The sequence below is a fragment of the Eleutherodactylus coqui genome, chromosome 7 (assembly GCF_035609145.1).
Source record: "Eleutherodactylus coqui strain aEleCoq1 chromosome 7, aEleCoq1.hap1, whole genome shotgun sequence".
NCBI lineage: Eukaryota > Metazoa > Chordata > Amphibia > Anura > Eleutherodactylidae > Eleutherodactylus > Eleutherodactylus coqui.
In genome coordinates this window covers 112,911,042-112,926,585 of record NC_089843.1, presented here as the reverse complement: position 1 = coordinate 112,926,585, position 15,544 = coordinate 112,911,042, and the positions used below count along the sequence as shown (strand labels likewise).

At 42.2% G+C, this 15,544-nt stretch overlaps 1 protein-coding gene across 2 annotated transcripts in view; it reads left to right on the top strand.

The window, feature by feature from the left end:
* PALLD (palladin, cytoskeletal associated protein) overlaps positions 1–15,544 on the top strand; it is a 290,555-nt gene that overhangs the window by 57,191 nt on the left and 217,820 nt on the right. Inside the window, exon 1 of one of the 2 annotated variants that reach the window (XM_066573549.1) lies at positions 13,253–13,428. The exons of the other annotated variant lie outside the window; for it this stretch is intronic. The gene's annotated coding sequence lies outside the window, so the exon portion shown is untranslated. Of the gene's footprint in view, positions 1–13,252; positions 13,429–15,544 lie in introns of those variants that run through there. 2 annotated transcript variants of the gene reach the window in all.

Sequence of the window (15,544 nt, the reverse complement as noted above, 5' to 3'; positions counted from 1 at the left end):
CGCATTGTTATTCCAACTTCAGAAAACCTGGGCTCTCATTATTATACTTAATTCTCCCCCTTTTAGTGTTATACTGCTCAGCGATCTTCCTCATATTGCTCTGGACATCCTTTTGCTCTGCCACTTTCCTCATCATTCCATGTATGACAAATGACTAAACATAGATTTGCCATCCATTTGCCAGTCTATGAATTTAGGACTTGGGTTTGTGTGCACCCTTTTATGCTTATGATTTTCTTTATGTTCATGCTTTATTCTCCACCTTATGTAGTAGAGTATCCGATGGCCAAATCTTTCTTGTTCTGCTAACAGATATTACATTAACTATGACTCCAATAGTCTATGTGTTCAAAGATATAATAAAAGATTCATTGGTTTATTTAAAAAAACAACTTCTCTCTACAAAGGTCCAGTTGCCAATGGCGCAAAGTTTTGTTCAAGGTCTTGCCAAGGTGATGAATATTAAAAATGGATGTCTAAAATAAAGAGCCCTGCAGTCTGAAAGAAAAAATTAGGAATTTATGTATCTTGACTCTACAGTTTTGAACACTCTTTTCATCACTGGCATCCTATTGTTATCCTACGGGGGTTTCATCTATATAATAGTATTTGATGGCTGGAATTTTTCTCAAAGTTCCTTTGAAAATAGGAGAACTATGTAACCAGCGTTCCAAGAACATTTCTTGAGTTTCTTAGCATTGTTTATAATAATTTATGTTTTTCTATCTAAGGTATTACGGCAAAATTAAAACCAGCATTTTCACACAACACAAGTTTAAGGTTCGAAAACATGAAAAGTATATGGTGTGTTTTAGTTTAATGTGGGAACGACCATATGTGTATACAGTATATTGTATTTATTTTCAAACATACTATAGAGGCAGTACCTATAGCTGTAGTTTGCCCCATAGAGATGAGGCTCCAGCTCCAGTTGGCTTCATCTCTATATGAGGCTGAGATCAATAAATGCCTCCAACTGTCTTCAAGCAACATAATACTGAAGAACTAGTCCACAGCCTTAAAAGACCCCTTGTGGGTGCTCTAGAAAAAACTTAGATCATGGCAGAACTGTGTCATTCCAAACTTGAACTGATCTGTTCTTGACCTTTCAATTGTAATTGTAAGATTGTATAGTAAGGGTTCGTTCACACGAGCATATTTGTGCCTGCAGTAGTAATAGTGCCCCCCATAATAGCCCTAATAGGAACAGCAACTCACCTATTGGCCTCTGACCAGGCAGCATCCCTACAGGCATTCCACTCACCTAGCTTGTAGCTCCAGTTCGGCGGCCGCCACTGCTAAGTCTGTGACCGCTAACCCCTCACCTCGGCATCTGGCTGCGTACGGCATGGTGCACACAGAAGCTAGAGGAGAGAGGTCAGTGGTTACAGACTGCACTGCCGGCAGTGTGAATAGAATTTCTGTTAGGCCTGATGCATGGCCGGCGGGCCACATAAAATGAGGTAGCCAGCCGGATTTGGCCCACGGACCTTGTGTTTGACATGTATTCTCTATTGTAACCATTTCATATAATGAGTAGGTTGGAAGCTTAGGAGTTTCAGCAAAGTAATGTGAAGTTAGGAATTGAGAAGTCCCTGCTACTTACTGTATGCGTAAAGGAGAGTACTTACATAAGAATTTTTCGTGCGATTCAACTAATCGGAAGCCAATTTTGCCATCATAACTTGTCGTTAAAGTTGTATTAATTAGCGCAGGCTTCTTTGTCAGGTGTGTTATAAAACTGAATGTTAAGGACAAGCATTTGCACCAAATCAATTGCAATATTCTCATTCTGACACACATGAGGGTTGTTAGTTTGGGGACATGGGATACAGTATACATTAAATGTCTAGGGTAAGCAGATAGCAATCAAAATCAGCGATGCTGAGTACCAGACACATACTTTAGAGATAAGCAGTTTTTTTTGATGCAAACAGTTTTAAAAATAAGGCGTTCTTGCCATAAACCATATTTATAAAGCTTATACGCCACTTTTTCCAATATAAAAGGTGAGCAGAGCTTCAGAATTTCACAAATAGTCATTCATGAAGATTTTCCATCACTCTTAGTTAAGGAGTGCATCATGAATCTCGGACTAGGTGTAAAGAGTAGAGATGAGCGAACGTGTTCTTAACGAACACTTACGCTCCCGGACACCGGCTTTGCCGAGGACTTCAGTGTCCGCGCGTAAAGCTTCGGGGGGCGCCGGGGGGCGGGGAGAGGCGCGGGCGGCAGCAGCGGGGAACAGGGGGGAGCCCTCTCTCTCTCCCTCTCCCCCCCACTCCCCGCCGCACCCCCCCGCGCTGCCACGGCGACCCCCGAACTTTTTTCGCCCGAGCACGGAATTGCTCGCAAAGTTCGGTGTTCGGGCGAAAAGGGGCGGAGCCAATCACGTTCGCTCATCTCTAGTAAAGAGTAAAAGACTGGCGCAAATGCACCATTTCTATGGTTTTCCAGTAATATTAACTCTCCTCCATTGTGTCTGGACCCTTCGGTGGTCTAGTCATGAAGGCACCTACACACATTCCAATCCGTTTATTACAATACAATCCTGCAGCTGTATTAATACTATCTAATCCTATTAATGAAATGTAATATTAGACAATAGTAACTTGAGTAAAGACACAAAATAGGATTGCAATTTATTAATGAATTACCTTACCCAACACCCATATCATGGGTGGAAAGAAGAAACTGACTCTTTAAACTTAAAGAATCACTCCCCTGATTGTTTTCCATTCATTATGTAGCTCGTACCCCAGTGTATATAAAAAGCTGGTCTTAAATTGGTTAGTTATGGCTTTCAAACTGAAAAATTCTCTTCATTTGTGTCATGTGATCTCACGGTGTACTTCTGTGTATTTCCTTTAGACTGCTGACTTCATTAGTTTTCTGTATATTTCCTTCACCATCTGTGTGGACTTTAGTCATTATCCCTGTTTCATTTCAGCTTGCTCTCCAGGGACCAGAAGTTGCCCCTTTTGGGAGGGGTGCTCTATTGTCCCTGTAGGACTGACTTGGTCAGTTTAAGGCATCTTCCTGTTTACTTTGTCCACAACTCCTTTAATAAGCTCATTACTCTACTTTATACTGAGTTTTCATTACATCCGTTAGTCATAAATTTACCCGTGCCGGACTAACATAACAGTTCGACTGCGATGCCTTGGGCCTAACCAATTAAATTCATTCTGAAGGCCCATTGTACAGCTACATACAAAATGATGTGTTTACACAAATAGAGAAATGATGAGATGCTGCATATATATGTGTATATATATATATATTATAGTGCGTTAAGTGTACTGTGCCATGCACATCGCATGCAAAGGGTTATCTGTTCCCCTGTGGGCCAATCCGAGAGTGTTTTGGATTCTGAGTATATTCTCTCTTAGGGTTGTTTCCATCACTTGAGTTTTGTGTGTTGTGAGGCAAAACATGAAAATTAAACTCATTATTCACAATGTGTTCATTTACATGAACTATTTTTCTCTTGCAGCAATGCTGTGAGATAGAAAATCGCAGCGTATGCTAATCTTTCGGTGATCTCTCCCATTACTATCATAGGAACCACAAAAAAATCACCTCGCACTGGCATGCACATGCGATTTTCATGTGTGCGCAATGCGATTTTTTTATTTTTCCTATTGAAATAAAATTTACAGTTATGTAATGCAGTTTTCTCACCAAACGCATCCCACTTGCACAGAAAATGTAATGCTTAAGGCTGGTTTCACACGTCCGAGAAGAGAAAATCGCGATAGATATGTGCGTTGCAAGGCACACAGATCTTGCATGCATACGAACCCCACTGTTTTGAATGGTGTCATACACATGAGCGATGTTTTCCTGCAAGGCATCGTGATGTGATGCTATGTGAGAAACAAATCGTGGCATGTTCCATCTGGCTGCGTGCTCTCTTATCGCACACCCCATTGTTTTCAATGCGACAGCCGCACCGGAAGATCTCTGCACCCCCGAAGTGATGAAAACGCCTCGCATCTCCAGGGAAATTCTCATGATGGCACGTGTGATATGAGCGCAGGTTTTGCAGCCCCATATCACGCCCACCTGTGTGAGGTTGTCCTAAGAGTGCAATGTCAGAGTTTCTCAAATATTGCACTCATCCACGTGAATAAAGCCTTAGGCCTCTTTCACACAGGTGACAGCGATATCGCAGCTGTGTTTCCCCGATTTCTGTTCGATATCATTGCGTTTTCTCTCGGTGATATCATGATTTTGTTGCACTACAGCCAATTAATACAGTGCTTAATGAACCAATCACAGCTATTCATTGCAATGGCTGTAATTGGTTCTCAAGTGCTGTGGCTCAGCCAATTAATGCACTGCTCGATGAAGCAATCAGAGCCAGCGCTTCCTGGAGGCGGCATTAATGAACCCCCTAACCCGGAAGCAATGTTTTGGTCTTTAAATGCAACTAGGGCTTATTTTAGGGGAAACAGTAAGACTTCCTACTGTTAAAGTTGCATCGCCCCGCATGAAAAACATGATTTTGTGCGATGTGATGCAACACAAAAGAGGGCTCCATAAGGAAACATGGGGTACAGAACATCGCGAATCGTGGCTGTATACAGCATGTTGCAAATTTGTTTCTTGCAATGTAGCAGCGCTACAAATCGCATGTATGTGAAACCCATGCTTTCCAATGGGTTCCTTCTAGGGATGAGCGAGTATACTCGCTAAGGCACTACTCGCTCGAGTAATTTGCTTTAGCCGAGTATCTCCCCGCTCGTCCCTGAAGATTCGGGAGCCGCTGCAGCTGACAGGTGAGTCGCGGCGGGGACCGGGGGGAAGAGAGGGAGAGAGGGAGAGAAAGATCTCCCCTCAGTTTCTCCCCGCTCTCCCCCGCAGCTCCCTGCTCCGTGGCGGCCCCCAAATCTTCAGGGACGAGCAGGGAGATACTCGGCTAAAGCACATTACTCGAGCGAGTAGTGCCTTAGCGAGTATACTCGCTCATCCCTAGAAGGAACCCATTGGAAAGCATGGGTTTCACATACATGTGATTTGTAGCGCTGTCGCATTGTGAGAAAATCGTGCGATTTTGTCGCCCGTGTGAAAGCAGACTTAAAACCACTGGCAAGGCACATTTTGGAGTAATTTATGAGTATGTAATGACAAATGAATAATGTTCTTGTGATGTGCTGAACATAATGCCTTAGTAAACTGCTGCTTGCTGGGGAAGCAAAAAAGGGTTCCCTAATGGAAGCCGCAGAGTCCCCTACCTGTAATGACTCACCTTAAAGGATTCACTGCACTTCTCCCCTCAACCAGTGAATTTGTTAAACCTCATTGAACTTGTACTTAAGGACTCTTGGCACATTAAGAGAGGGACTGAACCATAAAAGGGGCAAAGTCCTTTTGTCATTGGCAAATGTATAAAGAGCAGCTGATAAGGAATGGCTTATTTTAGTATCTTAAAATGTATTCAGGCAAACTGCTAATAAGTGCTAAAAATATGAGCAAAAACATCTCCGTTTGATCATCTCTCAACATTTGGTCTACTTATAGATGGGCTTCAGTATTTAGTCATCAGTAAATGATTCGTCTCAAACGTGGAATACTTTTCATCATCTGATATAATTGACATTTTGTTACTGAATTCACTTTTCCATATGTAACATATTTCCCTCTTTTCGGTCCATTAGTACAGTCTGTCACACACATGATAAGTGAAGTTTTCAAGATACAGTAACTTCTCTTTGAAGCTTTTCTTAAAGTGTCTTGAAATATGCCCCAAGTTTTCAGGTCGCATCATATTTCCCATGTGATGGAGAAACCATCTGTGCGCATTCAGATATGATCATTACTTGATCGGTTTTAACTTTAAAATATTCTGAATTTCTTTCCATGAAGAAATGAGAATGCAGCAGCACTTAACCTCAGAATGACCAGTAATGGCAGCCATCGTGCCATAGTAGCTCGTATTACTAAGAAGCAATAATAAAATAGAACAAAATGATAAGGAAGACGGCTTAAATACCTGCAGGTACTGGTAGGAGCATGGGGAGGAGATGCTGATTTCTGCTACCAGGATTGCCAATGTTCTAGCATCTTTAGCACTATGTATTGTACATTCTGTATCACTCTTCCAATTCTTCATTAGGGCCACTTTATACAGGACAATTGTCGGGCAGATGAGAGCCTGAGAGTCTTCTCACAGACTGTGTGCTTTCACACAGGGGCGACAGTCAATTCGAGAATGGAGGCGGAGCGGGATGGAGGTTTGTTCTGGTCGCCTATTTCCATTCACTGCAAACAGGTAGTCGTTGATACATGAATGACTGCCTGTTTCTAGGTGGGCTAAAAAACAAGCAACTTGGACAAGTAAACAATTTCTGGCTCAGTGCCCTTTCAGTGCAGTGTGTACACGGTACAGCTATCAGCCAAATTCACTATTTACAGCAATTATTAAGGTAAGCATCGCCCATATAAAGGTACCTTTAGGCTCCCTGCACATGGGCAGGATTTCCCACAGAATTTCCGCCCATGCCCGCCTGCATAGGATTGCATTGCAAAACGCAATCCTATGCAGACAGCCGTGATTCGTCCGTGTGAAATTATAACAGAAATGTCACTCCCGACGCTCCGGCTAGGCTCTGCGCAAGCGCCGGTGGGGCGGCAGCCGGCACATCACAGAGAATAAAGGACGCGGAAGAAGATGAGCCGCACTGCTCACTGCTGGGGAGCGAGTCGGATCCCGCTGCGAGAATTCTTGCAGCGGGATCTGACCTGGCCGTCTTCAGGCGGGCTTAAGCTGTAACGGGCAGTATACTTTCTCTTTTTTTCTGTACTGCGGATGTGTGTGAAAGTGCCAGACTGCATACCGGCGCCCATACACAGTACTTTTTTTTTTTAACTCCTGCTTTCCTGCAGAATCTGCGGCCCATCCGCAGTGTCAACTGCACGGAATCTGCACTAAAATGGAACATGCTGCAATTTGTTTTCCACATGCGGAATCCAGAAAAGAAATCTGCATGTGTAAATTGAAGGGCAGACGCCCATGCATCCTTATGGGTGGCTTGAACTGCGGATCTTCCGTGCGGGTGCCCTGCATCATATACGCCCGTGGACATCGGACCTTAAAGTGTCTGCAGTGACAGGCACGCCCCCAGATTTTGATTGCCTGCTGCCGCTGTGTTCTGCAGGAGCACCATCATCAGCACAGTAGATGGCATGGGCCCGGAGCAGTGCCTTGCGTACAAGCCGCCCGCGCTCCCACACCTTCTCTGCACAGAGGAGGCAGCAGAGCGGTGCAAGGCGGCAGTGCTCCCCAGCTGAGCGGGGTCTGGAGCAGCAGCTTTCCAGAGGAGGCAGCACAGCGGTGCAAGGCGCCGGCGCTCCACAGCTGAGCGGGGTCCGTAGTAGCAGCGGCTTTCCACACACACACACTGATCACAGTTTTATCACCTATCTGTGGATAGGTGATAAAAATTTATTATGAAACATCCCCTTTAAGGATGTCTTTATAGAAGCATTTGCCCCGTTAGTCACTCCCAGACCCCAGGTTTTGCGGGAGAAAGTGCAGGCAAGAGTGCAAAAAGACTCTTGTAGTTCTTTAGCAGATCTTTCCCTATAGAAATATAACTGTCCTTTATTATATAATCCCCACTCAATTCTGAAATTATTTATCTGCCTATCTTTATAGTCTTTTATTGCACAGACAGTAAAACTTATTCATCTAAACATTAACATTATTCCAATGTGTACTGTCAAATTTCAAAAAGTGAAAATGATTGTTAAAATAAAAACACGAAGACTTATATTTAAAAATGTAAAGATTACATTCAGTCTCCCCACCAAAAGTTACACTGAACACAATATAGATTATGGCAGATGCAAAACCAGTGTTGAGTAGTGAATTATTACAGGTTCGTAGATATCATTCTTTGATGTATATTGTATTGACAAAAAATGCGTCCAGTAGATAATGAAACATGTGATCATAAAGTGGTTCTAGTTTTCCACATAACAATAATATCATTAGATTTTAATGTTGACCATATCATTTTTCCCAAAAGGTAATGAATAGGGATGAGCGAGTATACTCACTAAGGCACTACTCGCTCGAGTAATGTGCCTTAGACGAGTATCTCCCCGCTCTTCCCTGAAGATTCAGGTGCCGCCGCGGGGCGGGGAGCTGCGGGGGAGAGCAGGGAGGAACGGAGGGGAGATCTCTCTCTCCCTCTCTCCCGCCTGCTCCCCCCCGCTCCCCGCCGCAACTCATCTGTCAGCTGCGGCGGCTCCCGAATCTTCAGGGATGAGCAGGGAGATACTCAGCTAAGGCACATTACTCGAGCGAGTAGTGCCTTAGTGAGTATACTCGCTCATCCCTATTTATCACTCATTAAAAAGATGTTATCCCTTTCGTACAAGAACGTTGACTTAGGCTTTATTCACGCGGGCGCGATGATTCTTGACCAGCCGTGTCGCATTCATTCATTACTAATGAACTAAGAGTCCAAGTCAGAACTATAATTGTAATTCAATGTTGTAGAGTTGTCGTACAAAGATATCATTGGTTTCACAAAATTGTTCATTTTATTGTTCCAAAATGTCCTGCAGGAGAAAGTTATGTCTATCATATGTACATTGTATACATAACCTTTTGTCAGGTACCATACACTGCCAGAGCTTGATAACCAAGTGTGTGGCCAACTGACACATCATAGACACAATGTATCAGGTTACCGAGAATGCATGCCTATACTTGACATCAGTCAAGGTTCTCAACATGTGGTAGTTCCACGCCAAGGGTGCGTAGCATATATTTAGGGGTACTTAAACTGTGCTAAGGCTGTGTTTTAGATAGGCAGCCCAATGTATGAACATACTCTTGGCGGTACTTTCATTTGGTCGAGTGTGGGTAACTGACTTAGTAATATTGAGAAACACTGATGTACATCTTCTGGCACTGTGAACATGGAACTTGTATGGATGCCAAAGGACTGTTCCTCTTCAAATTAAGAATGTGATGCTTTCATTATTTGAGATCTTTCCTAAAGAAATATTATAGTATCACTAGGATTTATGATAGCATTAGGGTCCAGGTTTTGGTCCTACTTGTATATTGACTTTCTGGCAGTGATACCAATAGAGCTGTTTCTTCTGACCGGGAAAGCACATCGTCTGAGACCTAGGGGATATTATTCCTTGTACATATGACAATTACTTCTTTGCTTCTTGGCAGCCATGTGCAATTGTTGTCATCACTGACCAAACTGAACGGTCCGGAATATGTTACTATGTTTTGTGACATGAAACATATGGCAGCAAGGCCATCCATCATCTACATTCTGACAACCCATAGTAACACGTTTGTAATTACAGTAAAGGAAGAATCCTGTGAGAATCAGATTGTGCTCTTGATTCAGATGGATCTTTAGTTACAGTATGTATTCCAAGAACCGTGCAATAATAATACATTTAGAGGTATAAATGTCATGACAATAGATAACAGGAGTGATAAAATGTTCCTCTGGCGTTGTCAGATGGTCACCGTGTACGATTTATCATGGAGAAACGACTTTTTGTTCAATACAACTTTAGTTCTGTTCACAATTATAGAAATTAGACTTTGTTATAAATATGTAGAATTTAAGGCTAATCAGAAATAGCTTATCAGATGGTTCACTATTTATGGCTGGCATTAACTGAACCCTGAAAGAACATTAAAAGTAATAGCTCCGAATATTTACATTAAAATTACTTTTAGAAGAGGTACACAGCTGATATCTTGTAGTTCTAGCCAAGAATTAATGTAAAAAATGTTTTCTGACTTTGAAGCCGGTCTAACCGATCTTTGCCCTTGTTGCAGGAAATTAGAATACAGAACAGCAGAATAGGAGACGTCCCAATGGTAACATATGGATCATATCCTATTACTGCATTCCTCTTCTACCCCATATAGATTTTTTTTGCATGTAGATTCGACTTCTGCTCACTTAAGAGGAAATCCCAAAGTGGCCGCTCAAAGCATACTTCTCCTTTTTCTCAATAGTAATCAAATTTAATGTTAGATGCCGAAAAATACTTTAGAGCCTTTAAACCTAATAATTCAGTTATGCCTAATTCTACTATAAAGCTAAAGACTCAGGTGTAACTGCATTTAACCTTATTATTCCACCATGTTGAACTTATTGGGATCCTGGAAGCTGAGATAATGAGGTGTTGTAGATATATTTGTACATGTCTGGGACAAGGAGGAAACATTTTGGTAATTTCTGATATCTCCTGGAGATATCTTCCCTGAACTCTATGGGTGTGATACTGTTGGTTCTTTTATCAGTAACCAAATTAATTGCTGATTTTTTAGTTTTTGAGCTGAGGTTGCGTAGAGGCTTTAGCTATAAGTCTCTGAGCTATTCTCTGGGTGTGTACCGGTAGTAATAATCTGGTCATTTCTGAGCTATCCCGACTCTTATACGGATGCTGTATGACAACGAGCAATAAGAACTACTAAAGTGCCTACAAACATTGTAGCCTAACTTTCCACTGACCCTGGATGGTATGTATTATTGTTATGCAGAGATGCATTCCTTCCTACTTGAGGGTTTCGAGTTGGGCAACGGCAGATAAACAATCTTCAGTAAACTACACTGCATCAGTAACTTCAATTTATTGCTAACCACAGTGAAGCAGGGTGCGGATAAAGTTTAACCTGTGATGTTGGCCTTTTAACTTTGCGTACATGCTAAGCACGTCCATAGGACTACATTAGCCCAACAGAGACCAAAAAATGTCCTCTTGGCCTCTGCTAAACTAGTATACATTGGTATACCACAAAAAAGGAAGGGACTTCATACCGGTAGTAACTATGCTATTTCATTCAACAGTATTTAGGTGAAAAAAAAAGCTGACCACGCGGTATTGATTTTTTAAAGTTGGGAGCAGATAGATACCAATGTAAAGCATCCATCACAGCCCTCACTCAGAGGAATATGCTGGGAACTGTTCCTGGAATATATGTCAAATGGCATTAACATGATGGGAACAGAGCCTTAGTTTACAAACCCTTTCCCTCCTCACCCTTTTTCAAAGTTCTATACTGTTCCTACGAAGAACAAATTACTATGTGACTAATTGATGATGCCCAGAGGGTCAAGATGGCTGACCAAAGATATCATGGTTGAACCAAGCAGAACCTGATTCTCTTTTAATCTTAGATAATAAACAAAGGCAACGCTCCTGGAATAGGAAAATAAATTCACAAATGAAGTGAGGGTGACTTACCTGATGTGACACTTGAACTCCTCATTTGCTTATAGATTATCTGATGTTTTTTTTTTTCTTCAACTGCTGATCATACGAGTATCCAAAAAAGGAAAGCATCAATGAGAAAATATCAATCTATCAATCTATAAAATATGAGTTATTAATCTTACATTATCACAATGGAGCATTCAGGACTGTCCATGGATCAGAATGATCCACTGCTCTGTACTTTCATCCATGAAGTTCTATACTGTGCTTCATTGGCCACATTATGTATGAGGTGTGGCTCACAGGGAATGGGATACTGAATTGTCTGCTACCCTGGAAATTCATGTATTGCAGGGACAATTCAAATATACTTGCCTTCTACATTGGCATAATATAAGTTTCAATTGTTGAGAACAATTAGAAAATGTAATTACACAAATGACTACAGTGAGTCAAAAAAAGACAATGAAAACCACAATTAAGCCCTTTGTGAAAATGCTTTGGGCCTACAATAAATCTCAACTGCTCTATAAAAACGTAAATGCTGAATATTATACTTTCAATCCCAATCTGACATGTGTGAAAAGAGCAGCTAAATTGTGGGAATATCGCAGTTAAAACAAATTTGTAGTAGATTTGCTACATTTATGGCCTTTGGGCTTGTTTCCCAGAATAATTTACCCTGTTCTTCATTTCTTCAAACTGTCTAATGTATTTCATCTAAATGTTTTGTGAATGAAGTGGTAATTTGCAAAGCACTGGTTTGGATTGATCACATTGGGGATAGCTCTTGGGGTATAATCACACTGTAATGACGCCAGCTGGACACTAGACAGCAAAATTTGACTTCATTTAGAGCACTTACCTTTCCTGGCTACTAATGATGTCTTCCAGTATTCGGATGCCTCCTAGACTTACAGTGCAGCCAAATAGTGTTACAACTGGAAAGTCACAAGCAGAAATAAATGAAGCATGTATCAACACAAATACTAAACACAAATGGAAGACCTGGGAGTCACGAACAGATGACAGCACGGTGATGGTAATCAGGTGATGATGATGATGAGAGTCAGATAATGAAGGAGTTGCTTGATAGAAACAGGTAAATCAATATAATAATACCTAACCGTAGATCTCCCTAAAACCCTCCCTAATCTGACACTGACCCTAACACCATACACCACTGTTCCTGAGTATCCCCTCAGTTATCCTTAATGGCAAGTCCTATCTGAAACACTACCCCTGAGAAACAGACCCACTAATATATCATCTGTGGGACAATTCCATAGCAAGTGTCCCAACAACAAACTTAGAAAACAGGAGATAACTACTGAGCAGGAGAACTTCTGCTGACAGTAACACACACCATCTTGTTTACACTTTGGCAGCTGCTGTAATTTTCCTCAGTATGAAGACGCTACATTGTAGTTAATGGGTATTTAAAAATTCCATCACAAAATGCGGCACGAGGTTTTCAAGCCATGCTGCAGCTCCATAAAACTGCCACCAAATTCCGCTCAAAAAGAAATATGTAAGTAAACTGGATGGACAGAAGCCAGGATAGAATCAGCGGCGGATCTGAATAGCACAATGTGAAAAGAGTCTAATTCCTAAAAAAAATGTGTGCCTGGAAATTCATTGTGCTACTCATTAGATGTAATGACGTGTCCTAATTTCTCACTGATTGTTGACAATTGCATCGTGAATCCAATTTAGGTCACCGATGTAGATTGGACTGTCAGTTCTTGAGTCTAGTGAGGAGAAGGCGTCTAGATTGAAAATAGCTGGCAGAACTTTGACTTTACCTCTCCAGCCTGGCATTCTTTTCCCCTCTCTGCAGGAACCCATTGCAATCCCCAGACAATGGTAGGTTCACACAGCAGATACAAGGGAGGAGGAACTGAGAGAAGAAGATGAGACATGAGTGTTATTTTTGGTTGGTAGCATTCCTCCCCAAAATACACACCCCGGTTCCACACACTCAGACATAGCAGCAGCACTGCCTGCCCTCCTCACATGTAGCCAGGAGAGGACTAGCACAGCACTTCCTCCTCCTTCCCGGGCAGGAGCCTTTGTTGTGTGGATCTGGAGGAGTTGGAGAAGTCTGTGTACATGTGACTGCCTGGAATGTGACTGCTGGGATTTCTACTTTACTCCACACATTGTGAGGCAGCAAGTTCCTCCAGACTGTGTCCCACTGCTCCAGCTCTGGTGAGTGACAGCCTGACTAAATTTCACACCAAGGCTTATTTTTAGTGCATGCAGAAGTACAGAGCTGAACTTGACTTGCGTTTCTTTAGTGCCCTGTGATAATTCTCCAAGTTAGTAAGTTTTACCCGATCACCTATAAAAAAAACAGTAGCTAAAGCATCAGAATAGCATGAGGAATTCTGCCAATTGCTCTACTACATCTAAGCATTGCTAATACTACCTTTATTATGTACCATGGAGGATCTGCCCTGGGCTTTTGTGCAATGAATGGAACTTGAAACATATTTGTTTTGTGATCTTCTTGTTTGTTACTATTAGTTCTTTTTGGCTGATATTAGGTAACCGTTGTGTGTATGTGATGCCCCCGTCTATTTCTGGCTGTAGTTTGTTTTCGCAGTGTAGGTGACGTTATTGCTGTCACACTGGAGTCACAACGCAGCGGGGGACGTGGCTGTCAATTATTAACACCAGGATTTCATGTACTGCCCAGCACTCGATTAAGACTTGTGTTTGTAAGGGGATCAGGCGACATTAGGTGACAGGAAAGACAGCTGAAGTGGGATATACCTGCTTCTATGGCACCAAAAATAACGGACATTTCTTGATTTGTCGCCAACCTGTTTATGATGATAATCATGTCACGTATTTGGAAATTCATGTGATTCAGATTTAATGTTTCTATTGCGCTTATTATGATCTGATCCTAAATATTGGATTATTATTTTGCCATTGTCAATTGCTCCATGCACGGTCTGTGCAGTCCACTATATATGAATTCAATACTCATATCAATAATGACAGGATTGCGGAACTTTTTAAAACTGAAAACCCCATCATTTCCATTACAGAAGTAGTTAGTTGCTTTTGCACTAATCTATATATTGATGCTTGCCTACTTTGACCAACTCTTTGTTATATGGCATAATAGGCAGTGTAGACTTCAGTCAGGATGCCTGTCTATTAGCTGATGCTAAAACACCATCCAGTAAGGAGGAGCACAGATATCTACTGATAGAGATGCATTTCAGTGGGCGCCCTCTACTGCTTGGATTTGAGCATTTACATTGCAGTTCCCTTTAACAGATGGAAGTGCCCATGGTCTGCAATGGTTAGCAGGAAGCAGTCCTAACTAGCATTGTCCAAACATGACAAACTTTTACGACAATTCTTAAATGTATAGGGAATTTAAATTAGGGTAGGCACCAGGCAGATGTAGGTTGGGGGTGATTGCCCCCCTTAGGTCTGCCTGGCCAGGTGATCTTCTTCTGGGCAGCAGCATCCTGAGAAGCCAGGTACATCATCCTCTGTCTCCTCTGATGTGTAGAGATGCTGTTATCAACTCTTTGGCTCCACTGCACAATATTCACTTAGTACTGCTACTACATTTGTGTTATGAGCTGATTCTAGACCTGTATTTATGTTATGAGCTTGGTTCTCTTAGGGCTCCTGTCCAGGGGAAAATTTTCACTGCGTTCCCTGCGGCAATAATCTGGCCGCAGGGAACACAGTGAGCGCTTTCCATAGCTTTGCTATGGAAAGCGCATCCCCCCTGTCCATGAGCGGAGAATCATAGCGATTCTCCGCTCGCAGCCGGCAAATCGCAGCCTGCTGCGAATTGCCGCGATTTCCGCGGTTAGCCTATCTGTCCGATAGGCTCACCGTGGAGATCCGTCTGCTGGCTCCTGCTCCCGGACGGCAGATCTCTGCCGCGGGATTTCGCAATGCCCGTGGACAGGCAGCCTTATTGTATCTGTGTACTGAGGTTGATACTTGCTGTATTTATGTTATGAGTTTGCTTCTGATGCGGTATGATTGTTATAAGCTTGCTTCTGGTGCTACAGTTATGTACTGAACTAGGTTCTGGTGCTGTATTTATGTTATGAGCTTGCGTCTGGTGCAGTATGGTTGTTATGAGCTTATTTCTGGTGCTACATTTATGGACTGAACTAGGTTCTGGTGCTGTATTTATGTTATTTGCTTGCTTCTGGTGCAGTATTTATGTTATGAGCTTGCTTCTGGTGCAGTATGGTTGTTAGGAGCTTGCTTCTGGTGCTACATTTATGGACTGAACTAGGTTCTGGTGCTGTATTTATGTTATGAGTTTGCTTCTAATGCT